The sequence below is a fragment of the Saccostrea cucullata genome, unplaced genomic scaffold (genome assembly GCF_032062105.1).
Source record: "Saccostrea cucullata isolate Sc308-1 unplaced genomic scaffold, CSIRO_AGI_Scuc_v1 ctg354, whole genome shotgun sequence".
NCBI classification, from domain to species: Eukaryota; Metazoa; Mollusca; class Bivalvia; order Ostreida; family Ostreidae; genus Saccostrea; species Saccostrea cuccullata.
Window position 1 is genome coordinate 706888 of NW_026940030.1, and position 11524 is coordinate 718411.

The following is an 11524-nucleotide window of genomic DNA, read 5'->3' on the forward strand; positions in this document are numbered from 1 at the left end:
AATGTACTTTCAATTAGATATTCTTGTGTGCTGTCAGTGTATTGTGTAAATAGGATGTGTGTGTACAGTAATTACTTGACCATTATTTTGCTCTATACAGTTTACGGTTACAGTATTATAAGGAAATACATAGTTAAGGTTACAGGTCATTGATTGACGTTTTTAACCTTTCTTTTCATAAATAAAAAAATTCTCCATTATTCATTTTATTGTTATAGTATGGGGAATTTTTTTTTTTTTAAGAAAGGTTAAAAACATCTTGACAAGTGCCTGTGGTTACAGCATAATGTGATAGTTTGGGATAGTTTATTTACATGATGAATAATGACTTATCTTGTAGGTACATTGTAGTATTTAATAGTAGGTGTAATCCATCTTTAAAATCTTGTGATTTCATTCTTAGTGCAATGTGAAGAAGTTTTGTTTTGTTGCACCTCTTACATTTCTTCAAAGCGTTAATGAAGGGGGGCACATGTGAAATTTCATGGTCCCTGTCCCCCTGAGGGGTGGAGATGAAACCATCAAAATTAATTCTTCAAAACTCTTCTTTTTTCCTGTTAGACAACAGGCAGTGAACTGTTGCCTTGATTGTAATAAGCATTGACCCCTTTAAAAATCTGTGAAATTCATTGCTCTAGGGTCAAGGATTCTGGAGTCGGGGTGGGGCTCTAATGGTCATAGAGTGAAAAATACATTATTTCTTTGAAAATTTTCTTTTCTGCTTTTATATAGTGAAGAAAGTGTACAAGTGTATGGAAATGATGAGCAAGGATGCCTCTTCCAAAATTGTGAATTTTATGGCCACTTGTTAGGGGTGATGATGCTAGGATAGGGCTCTAGTGATATTTGATTATATGGTGAAAATTAATGCATACTTTTTTTTATATTAATCTTCTCTTCTCTCCTGGGTAATTAGAAGATTAACTAAGTGAATGGCTACCGTGTTTGAAAAGCAAGTGTGTCTCTCTCTGAGGCAAAATCAATTTTATGGCTTTCTGAGTAAGGGGTTCAGGTCTATAAAACTGTAAATCACATTTTATTCACGAGAACTCTATAATTTTTGCATATTGAAAAGTTGTGCTTGCAAAAATTCATCCTCACATTAAAAAATATGGTGACCTTATAGTCATTGAAAATCTCCTCCTCTGCACCTTGATATTTAGGAAATATACTAATTGCATGGTTATGGTGAGCAAGGGTGCTTCTTTCAAAATTGAAAATTTAATCTTCTTGTCTCTTTCAATTTTTGATTTAATTTTATTAAAATTCACTAAGGTAAATGAAAGAATTAAAATAAAACTCATTTTCTTTTACTTGAAAATGTCAAAGAAGAATCAATAAAATTTCGCTTACCTTTAGTGCGCAGTACTTTTTAAGTCAATCCAATGGCCCCTGAAGTCAGAATGCTGCCTTTATGTGATCCGATTTTTGCAGGAATTAATATGAAAATCTTCTTATTTCAAATGTTGTTTTAAAAAAAATAAGACTTGCTATAACAGTTTGTTAATTGGTAAAATTTTAATTTGAGGCTCTTTTCTAAAGAAGTTTGCAATTCACTGATAAGTTGGTATTTACTGGTAACTGAACTAAATATAAAGAAAGTATGCATTAATATTCACTATATAATCAAATATCAATAAAAAGATTTTTTTAAAAATCAAATGTTTAAAATTCAAAAACCGTTGTTAGAAATTTGAATTTTGAATAAGGTAAAAATCTTATCCAAAAGATTAAAATTTTAAAACCTGTTTGGAAATTTGAAAATTTTGAAGATTTTTGTGGTAAAATATTAAATTTCATATACAAAATCAGTTTGAATTTTTGAAATTTAGGAATTTGAACTAATTAACATATTAACATGTACTCAAAAACTCCTGATCATTTAGAAATTTGAATTGTTAAGTGTTACAAAGACCTACATGTTGATCAAGTTTGCATTTCATTCCAGTTCAATGATTTTTGACAGAATTGCAGCATTTGCAGTCTTTAATTAGTCCAGTCAATTTAAATTTTACCTGTAACTAATTGCAAAAGAAATAATTTGTTTTGCAAACTACTCTTTAGTGTATGTAAAACAACATATAAAAAATCTAATTTTATCTAATGTGCAGAAATATTATATTTTTGTGTAAGAAATTTGTTGAGTGCGCCCTTCATTTTCTGTCACCGCTGTGCTGTCATAGCGTGCTTTCGGTGACGTAGTCAGTGCATATACATTGCCTAGATGACGCTAATTTATCCTTGTTTCATGATATACATTGACACAAGTGTGTAAGCATTTTAATCAATGTGACCCTGTTGTAAAACTATTACAACAAACGAGACGTTAAACTCCTAAAATTGACAAAATACAGGTACAGCCGAGAAGTCTCAACACGTGTCGTCGTAATCTGAACGTCACGCATTTGGGATTCATTTAAAATTCCTGATATGGGCCGTAATGTAATTGAAAATAACAGTTGATCAAGAGCTTATTCGTAAAACATTATTTTTATGGAAAATAATTAACAAGTAAGGGAGTGAAAAGGATTTTTTAACACCGCACTGCTTACTTTGGCCTTCTCAGTGTATGGACACCCATTCTTGTTAAATTGCCATTAGTTATCGTCATGTGACGCTGTAGATATATCTTGTTGAAATTTTCCTCTCATTTTATTTACACCTGTTCTAATATTCTTTTGAAAACGGAAAGACAAGAAAAATGTGTCATTTGTGAGTCGGGGGATCAAACTGGGCTTCAGGCGCGTAGCCAGGCGTACGTTTGTACGCACAAACGTCCACATCATTTTCCAAAAAAAAGAAGAGAGAGAGAAGAGAGTGAGACGGGCGTAATAATGTAAAGTGTACTCATCATTTTTGCAAAATATTTGTCAATATTTTTTTTTAAATAGAAGCAATTTAGAATTAAACAAAGGATAATCTTATTTAATGCCAAAAATGTCATTTCTATTACTGGAAATATTATTTCAAACCGCTTAACTTCTGTAACGATAACACCCCCCCCCCCCCCCCCCCCACCCCCACCCCTAACTTAATATCGGATACATGCAAGACTTCTAAAATCACATGAAATGAAATAAAATGAAAAGAATTCTTCTATCTTTCTTATTTTCAATCTTTATAGGTTTATATTTTTATCAGTCAATTACGTGGTCCGTCTAAACCAGTCAACCACTCTAAGCAACTACCGTATGTAATCATACATATTTTGTCAAGCTTCAAAAGTCTAAAATTGTTTTATGTGGTTTCATCAAGGAACGCTTTTGTACAGATCTTTCCAAATTTTTGAGTGACTGTCCGCATTTTGTACAAGGAAAAAGAAATCAAATGTGGCTGCGTATAATAAACTGAAAAGTGTAAGAAAAATGCGATCTATTAGAAGGGTCAAATATGCACATCAAAATCGTCGAAAATTCACCAAGCTCCTATTCAGGCGTCCACATCAAAAGTACCCTGGCTACGCCCCTGGGCTTGTTTGTCTTCGTGGGAAGGGCAGTGAAGGTATCAATAATGCTGCTGAGAAAAGGGGTAGCCATTTACGCACACATCCTGGACAATATGTACACACAGAGTGCAGGCGTCAATTTACAAATATATTTGAAATCGGGAAATATGTTAAAGAGAGAGAACAAGGCAAATCAAATCCTCCTGCTGAAAGCACACCTATTTTCAGGTCAAAACAGACTATTTCATTCCGTGACCACTGCCTCTTGTGTGGACAGACTGCCAAACTCAACCAAAATAAAAGAGGGTATGATGTATATCCTGTGCGACCTCATGATTTCCAGACTAGTATAAAATCTATCTGTTCTATAAGACAAGACGCTTGGGCAGACCAAATTTATGGTAGAATAGAAGCTGTAAATGATTTGCATGCTGCTGATGCCATCTATCATCAAACATGTAATGTCAATTTTTGCACAGGCAAAACACTCCTAAAATATTTTCACCCTCCTCGACCGAAGCCAAGAGAGGATGACCTGTTGACAGTCATATTACCGACTGTAAAAATGTAAATCTTGTATAGAATTTAAGGATATCCGCTACTCAGCCAAGAAGGATATATATATCAAGTTAACCTGTGAATGAAAAGGTATTTTCTTCTTCTCATGTGACAGTTTGTAGATATATTCTATATACATGTAGTAGATATATTTTACTTCATATAAATACAAAGTTAATAGGTTTTCAAATAACAGGGCGCAATATATACCCATGGATTTTCCAACAGATTGTTGAAAGACCTTATCTTCAAAAATACTACCCGATATATAGATATTATCAATCAGAAACTAAAACATTTTTTCATATCAGCCTAAGAGTACTTGTTTGTACAATCAAAATGTTTTCAACGAAAGTACCGGTATTTTGCAAATGAAGAACAGCGGTGAGCGACTGAAGTCAGAAATATACAAGTAAAATTTTACCCCCCCCCAAAAAAAAGGTCAACGATGTCAAAAAAGGTCATATGATATGTACAATTGCATGCGGCCATTGTAGAGGAACAAGTTGCTCCAATTCAACAAAGAGCACAGATGATGAAGACGACACAAAATAATTTAATAAAGAAAAAATTAGACATTCTACTTTTTGTTCATAACGCCCCGTGGGGATCCGGGTTAGAATAGGTCCTCAGTACCCCCTTGCTTGTCCTAAAAGGCGACTAAATGGGGTGGTCCTTCGGATGAGACCGTATTAACCGAGGCCCCGTGTCACAGCAGGTGTGGCACGATAAAGATCCCTCCCTGCTCAAAGGCCCTGAGTGCCGAGCATAGGCCTAAATTTGCAGCCCTTCACCGGCAAAGGTGACGTCTCCATATCAGGGAAATATTCTAGAGAGGGACATTAAACAGTATACATCAATCAATCTTGTTCATAACTGGAAATTGACGGGAATAGAATTTTTGCTTTCATTTGACATTTTGTTTAACAGAATATTATTTAAACTGACAATTCTCATGAAAATTATCAATGCTACAACAGTAACATACATGTAAGTGTACATATAACCTGGTGGTCAGTCACCGTTATGGTCAACATTTAGGGTATCGAATAAATATTATTTCATTAGGGGAGGGTTTCTTCTCAGAAAAAAAAATTAAGATAATGAAATGAATAAGATTAATGATATGATTTACTTTCAATGCCATTGAGACTGAAGTGTCATGTTTTTTTTCTTGGAATTCTTTTGCGGGAAAATACTAGGGAAAGCTAGGGACATGCCCCCCCCCCCCCGCTTCATGTGCCCCTTCCCTTGGTTTCCAGTATTTCTAAATTGATAAACAGTACAAAACCTCATTGTAATAGAATATATTTCTTATACATGTACATATATTTGTATATTTCAATCTTATTAATGAAAACTACAAATATTTCCAGTTTTCATTGTTTTTTACACTAAAATTAGAACATTCCTCCTCAAAAATATTCTTAAAAAGTCAAATTATTATATGAGAATTTTACAGTTATTATTTCTTACTAAAATTTAAAATTGCCAAACTAAAAGTTGTATTCTTATGTGATTAATAATGAAGAAAAGTTAAATCTCCAGTTTTTGTCGGTTTTTCGATCTTTTTCTTGTTTTTGGCCCCAAAAAAATGTTTTTCCACTTCACGTAGAACATTAGATTTTTTTAATGTTGTAGTACACATATTAGTGAAGTCAAAATCATTGAAAACAATTCTTTTGCAATTAGTTGCAAGTTTAGCGATTTTTGGGCTAAAATGACTGGACTAAATGGGTAGCAGATACACTTGCTGGTAGGGGACTAGTATTGCTAAGTGCACTGCATTTTTTATATCTCTCTGACCAACAAATGGTGTTATTAATATCAACTTGGATTGCAAAATAATTGAAATGTAAATTTATATCAATTGGAAACAAAACAGTAAGGTAAGCATCATTGGTGCCTATGGCCAGCATGAGCCTATCATTCTGTGACATAAAGTGATAAACTGACTTTAATACACTGTAATTTAAAAAAGCTAAGTGTTTCTTTGTGGAATAAGAAATACAAAAGGAATTACACTTGCATTGACTTCAACCCACTTTATTTTTACTGTTGCTGCAGGAGAATAATTACAAGTTGCGAAATTAGTCTAGTTTTTCCTATAATTAAAATGAAGCAGCATGAAGCCTTCTACAGTGTTTGTCTTTGTGTAGCAGTAAATAACTCCTCTTCTGTTTCACCTCTGTATCCTGACTCCCGTCTCCCCACCTGCTGTCCCTAACATCTCCGTTAACAGCTCAGAATACACATTGTTTCCCTCAAGTGTTTATGTCTGTCCTGGAATGTCTGTTAGAAATCTCTACAGTGACTCACAGCGTTTTCTTCAAGTGGGAACAATCAAAGCAATTGATCACTCGCCCTGAAATTCTGACAAATGTTGCATTTACTTTTCGGATGTTTCTAAACGTAGTAGAGGACAAGTTGAATTCCCAGTATACTGTCAATTTTTCTTCAGATACATGGGTCTCCTTACCATGGTATGAAGGAACCATGTTTCCAAAGAGAGAATGGGGAGGGGCTGGTATCCAAAGTCAAACATCGAAATTCGATAACTCTGAATATCACAATGGGAAGTGCATTGTTACTTTATTTTTTGCTGCTCGATTTTAATTTTTCATAATCAAGCTGCACAACTGCATTGTAATGAATTTATTATTTAATTGATGAAGCAAATGGTCTAGCTAATCTTAAACTACAGCATCCCAAGGTAATGAGACTCTGGCATCTGCAAAGATCTTTTTATCTTTTTTTAAAAGGATACCTAAAAGAAAATATGGGAATAGAGCAGGATCATTTTAAAGATTATACCAAAGAAACGAATTTTTAAACTTGCTATACTAGTATATTGTTTGAATATAAATACAATGACTCTTAACATTAATAGCATGTCCACTGATGTGATTTTTGTGACCCCAAAATTTCTTTTCTCTTTTTAGGTTGAGATGACGGAGGCGCCAGTTTTAGAGGTATTTAATATTGATGACGTCATTTACCTGAGTCCCGATGCCCCGGATATGTTAGAAGATTTAGACAAAGATAAAGTTTACGTCATTGGTGGTATTGTGGATGAAAGTATCATTAAGGTAAAGCATGCCAGATACTTCACTCTTACAACATTAAAGAAAGTCACTAAATAAATGTTTGATGCCTGTTTTGATTCTTAAAAATCGTAAAATATTCAATAGCTGATATTCCGACGTATTTTGCCGAGTTTGCAGAAAATAAAAGAAAGGACTTGACAGCTGATCATTAGTAAATACGAGTAGGAATATTCCTATCAAAATGGCCTGCCAGTTTTTAAAAATATTTTTCTTTCGATGAGTGTGCGTTTTGATCTTTGAGAATTTCATTTTCCTGACGTGTTGAAACCCACCAGAGTCTCTGTCGCGTGTACTTCTCCAGAATCAACTGTAAACAACTTTCCTGGTACCAATTAGCATAGCAATATCTACTGTCACGGAATACTAATGTCAGCAATTATACTGGGATTTCATTAATGTAGCAATATCTCAATCCGTCCGCTGACGATATAGATTGAATTTTGGCGTCATGCAATGCTTTATGGAATCTAGATACATGTAGCAGGATTTGCCTGACATTTCTTGCAAAAATGAAAACTTAAGTCTATCCTTGATATACAGAAGTAAACATTTAATGGCCATAACTTCAGTCTTGTCTAAGTTTGCAATTCTAAATTCGATCGATCATTTGCCTCAATAATGAGATATTTCTAGCCATCATTTACCTATATTAGCAGGAGACCTTCTATGCATTCGATACTACATATAAATTGAACATCAAAATCAGCAAAAATATCATACTTACCTCCTTTTCTTTTCAAAGCATTTATTCTTGCTGCCTACATTGTTTGGGGATGTAAATAAATTGTTATTTGCCGAGCACTATACTGTGGACCGAGAATATGAAGCAGAATGTGTTCAAAATCTTGTACGTTAAAAGACAAAAACATTTGTGGCCTTCAACTCAACATTTAGATATATAGACGACTTATTGTCGGTCAACAATCTTATGGTCATTTCCTTTCAAACGTCGACACGATATATCCCGGTGAGCTTGAAATAAAAGATACCACAGAGTCTGACACATCTGCATTTTACTTAAAAAAGACGTTATTGGTATTCTAACAACAAAGGTTTATGATAAACGTGATGACTTTAACTTTCCAATCGTCAACTTCCCTTCCTTGTGCAGCAATTTACTCAGTGCCTTTATCAACTGCATACGGTGTTGATTTGATACACAAGAGTATGCTCTACGAATGAACAATTTCTAAAACGTGGATAATTATTGACAAAGAAGTTGATTGAACAATATAAGGGGAAGCTCACTCCTCCATGGCACCAGATCCCGCCTCTGATGTTTTAGAGGTCCGTGTATACTTTGCTCCTGATTTGTAATATTTAATGGACTGGAATATTCTTCGTTATCTCCATATATTTCAGTCTTATTGTGTCTGTGCTAACTCTCTTTCATTTATACAGGGTCAGGACACTAAAAATTCATACTAACTTTTCATGAATTCTTGTTACATTGGGCAATATACACTATTTTAATATACACATTTTTTTACGATGTGCATAAGAATAGAACCCAAATCTGTTTTCTCCAGAAATCTAGAACAGTGTTGGAATTGGTCAAAAACTCATTCAGTTGTTTATATATTGCACCCAAATATTTGAATATTCTCTGCGAAAACTTCCGTTGTGTTGAAAACAGGTAATCCTTTTCATTTATCCTCACATACTTTGCATAGTTCCTCTGTAATCGTCAGCTGTCAAAGCATTGCGGTAAGTTTTTGTGGAATTAGCTGTAAAGGTAAATTTTTGATAACTTCAAATAGATATAGGGCTGGGATGATACAACTTTTTCTATATCGATACGTATCACGATATTTGAGCCACGATACGATATGTATCACGATATGTTTAATTGCTTATAAAATCTTTTTTTGCATTGAAATAAACAAATTATTTCTTTGCAAATAAGAATAATTTATTCAAAATAGTTGTTTATATGTTGTAAAACAAAATTATTTAACTCAAGTGGTGTTAATTATTATTATTTCATATCTATATTTATATTTAGCTTATTTATTTTATATATTTAACCCCAAATGTTAAATAAACAAAGAAAAACGGAAGTAAGATTTTTGGGGGAGATATTTCGATATTTCTTCCTATGTATCGATATGCGTATCGTCATCACATATATCACGATATATCGGTATCTCGATATATCGTCCCAGCCCTAAATAGATAGAACCCGGATAAAATCAAACAGATATTCTAAGAACTCGGTGTTCCTATTTTCCCTGTGATAAGATTTTTGGGGCATCCATCCATTTATCCGATTTTCCCCATTGTCGAAAAGTCAAATCTTTGTGCTAACCTGACCCAGAATATATTTCCTCTGTAAATACCTATTTTGCTATGCATATGAATCTAGAGTTAATCACCGTTGATTTACCTTCTTTTTGTCTTAATTTTTTTTCTTTCTTGGCATGCTTTTATTTTGTATTTGTAGAATCTGAGTAAACAAAAAGCCGATGCCTCTAACATACCAACGTTTCGACTTCCAATAGAACGCTTTATGAAGAAGAAAGATCAAATACATTTCTCGCAAGTTTTAGCAGTCAACCAAGGTAAATGAAACAAATTATTTTTTCATAATTTAAAACGCATAAATCAAATGCGAAAGTGTGGAACTCGTAAATGCGTAAAAATAGATTTTTTTTTTCAAAGTTAGCCCGTCATGTTTTTACGTATGAAAACATGTCAATGTACTAATTGCGTGGAATACTTGGTAGTCATAACAATTTACGTTCCTAAACACTGGGTCGCATTGCAACATGTATTCTGTCGGTCAGTCTATCTGCCTACATGTACATTATTTATGTAATTTGATGTGGTGTTAAATAAAAAACCTGGGTGAAATCTGTGAATCGATAAATCTAGTGGATCTTTCAAGGTACAATATACATTATTAAACCCGACCAGCCAGCAGTATTACACCTGTTTTCTTAAAACAAAATTTATTGACTGCCTTTACTACATGTATAGCATTGAACTCGGTCAACCTTGATAAATGTAAGCTTTTATTACTTATAATTTACGTCCAACAAGGAGTTATTTGATGCCGTATCTTTGTATTACATCTATGTTATTAACAAGGGGTATTTTTGTATGAATCTTTTTGGCTGGGTTATTTCATACAATTATCATGGAATAACTGTAAAATAATGATGTTTACACATACTAGTACTTTGATTACTTTCTATTCCAAAAAACGAGTTAATTTTGTCCATGTATACTTTCAGTGTTTGAAATACTGGTGACGTATCTTTCTTCAAGAGATTGGAAAACTTCACTCAGTAAGGGCGTGCCGGAAAGGAAGGGATATGTCTTAAAAGACTAATTCATAATAAATACATCCTAAAATTTATTTTCTTTTTGATTATTTATCTTTGCAAACTATTGTGTATAAGAATATATCTTGAAATTTTCCTTACTAGACATTTTATTCAAACCAATATTTGTAAAGTGATACTGTTTTAAATTCTTGTAAATTGAGTTCACACGTTCATATCAGTTTCCTTCTTTTTCTGATGGCAACATATTGTGAAATGATCACGTAGTTCTCAGCTGGTAATTAACAAAGTTGACAACATGTAAATTTCACAAAAACCGCTATCGTTTATACATATTTCCTAGTCTATTCAACAAGAGGCCCATGGGCCACATCGCTCACCTGAGAATCTTTTGTCATTTTGTTCTTTAACAAAGTATTGTGACCCCATCCTACCCCAATGATCATAATTTACACAGTTTGAAATCTAAATTAACAAGGATGCTTCCACATAAGTTTCAGCTTTTCTGGCCCAGTGGTTCTTGAGAAGAAGATTTTCAAAGATTTTTCCTATATATTTCTATGTAAAACATTGATTCCCCACTGTGGCCCCGCCCTACCCCTGGGGGTCATGATTTGAACAATTTAGAATCTACACTACCCAAGGAATATATTGGCCCAGTGGTTCAAAAGACAAAGATTTTTCCTATATATTGTGTAAAACTTTGATTCCCCAACCCCTGGGGGTCATGTGAACAATTTAGAATCTACACTACCCAAGGATGCTTCCACATAAAAGTGGTTCTTTATGTAAAACATTGATTCCCCATTGTGGCCCTGCCCTACCCCTGGGGGTCATGATTTGAACAATTTAGAATCTACACTATCCAAGGATGCTTCCACATAAGTTTCAGCTTTTCTGGCCCAGTGGTTCTTGAGAAGAAGATTTTCAAAGATTTTTCCTATATATTTCTATGTAAAACATTGATTCCCCATTGTGGCCCCGCCCTACCCCTGGGGGTCATGATTTGAACAATTTAGAATCTACACTACCCAAGGATGCTTCCACGTAAGTTTCAGCTTTTCTGGCCCAGTGGTTCTTGAGAAGAAGATTTTCAAAGATTTTTCCTATATATTTCTATGTAAAAC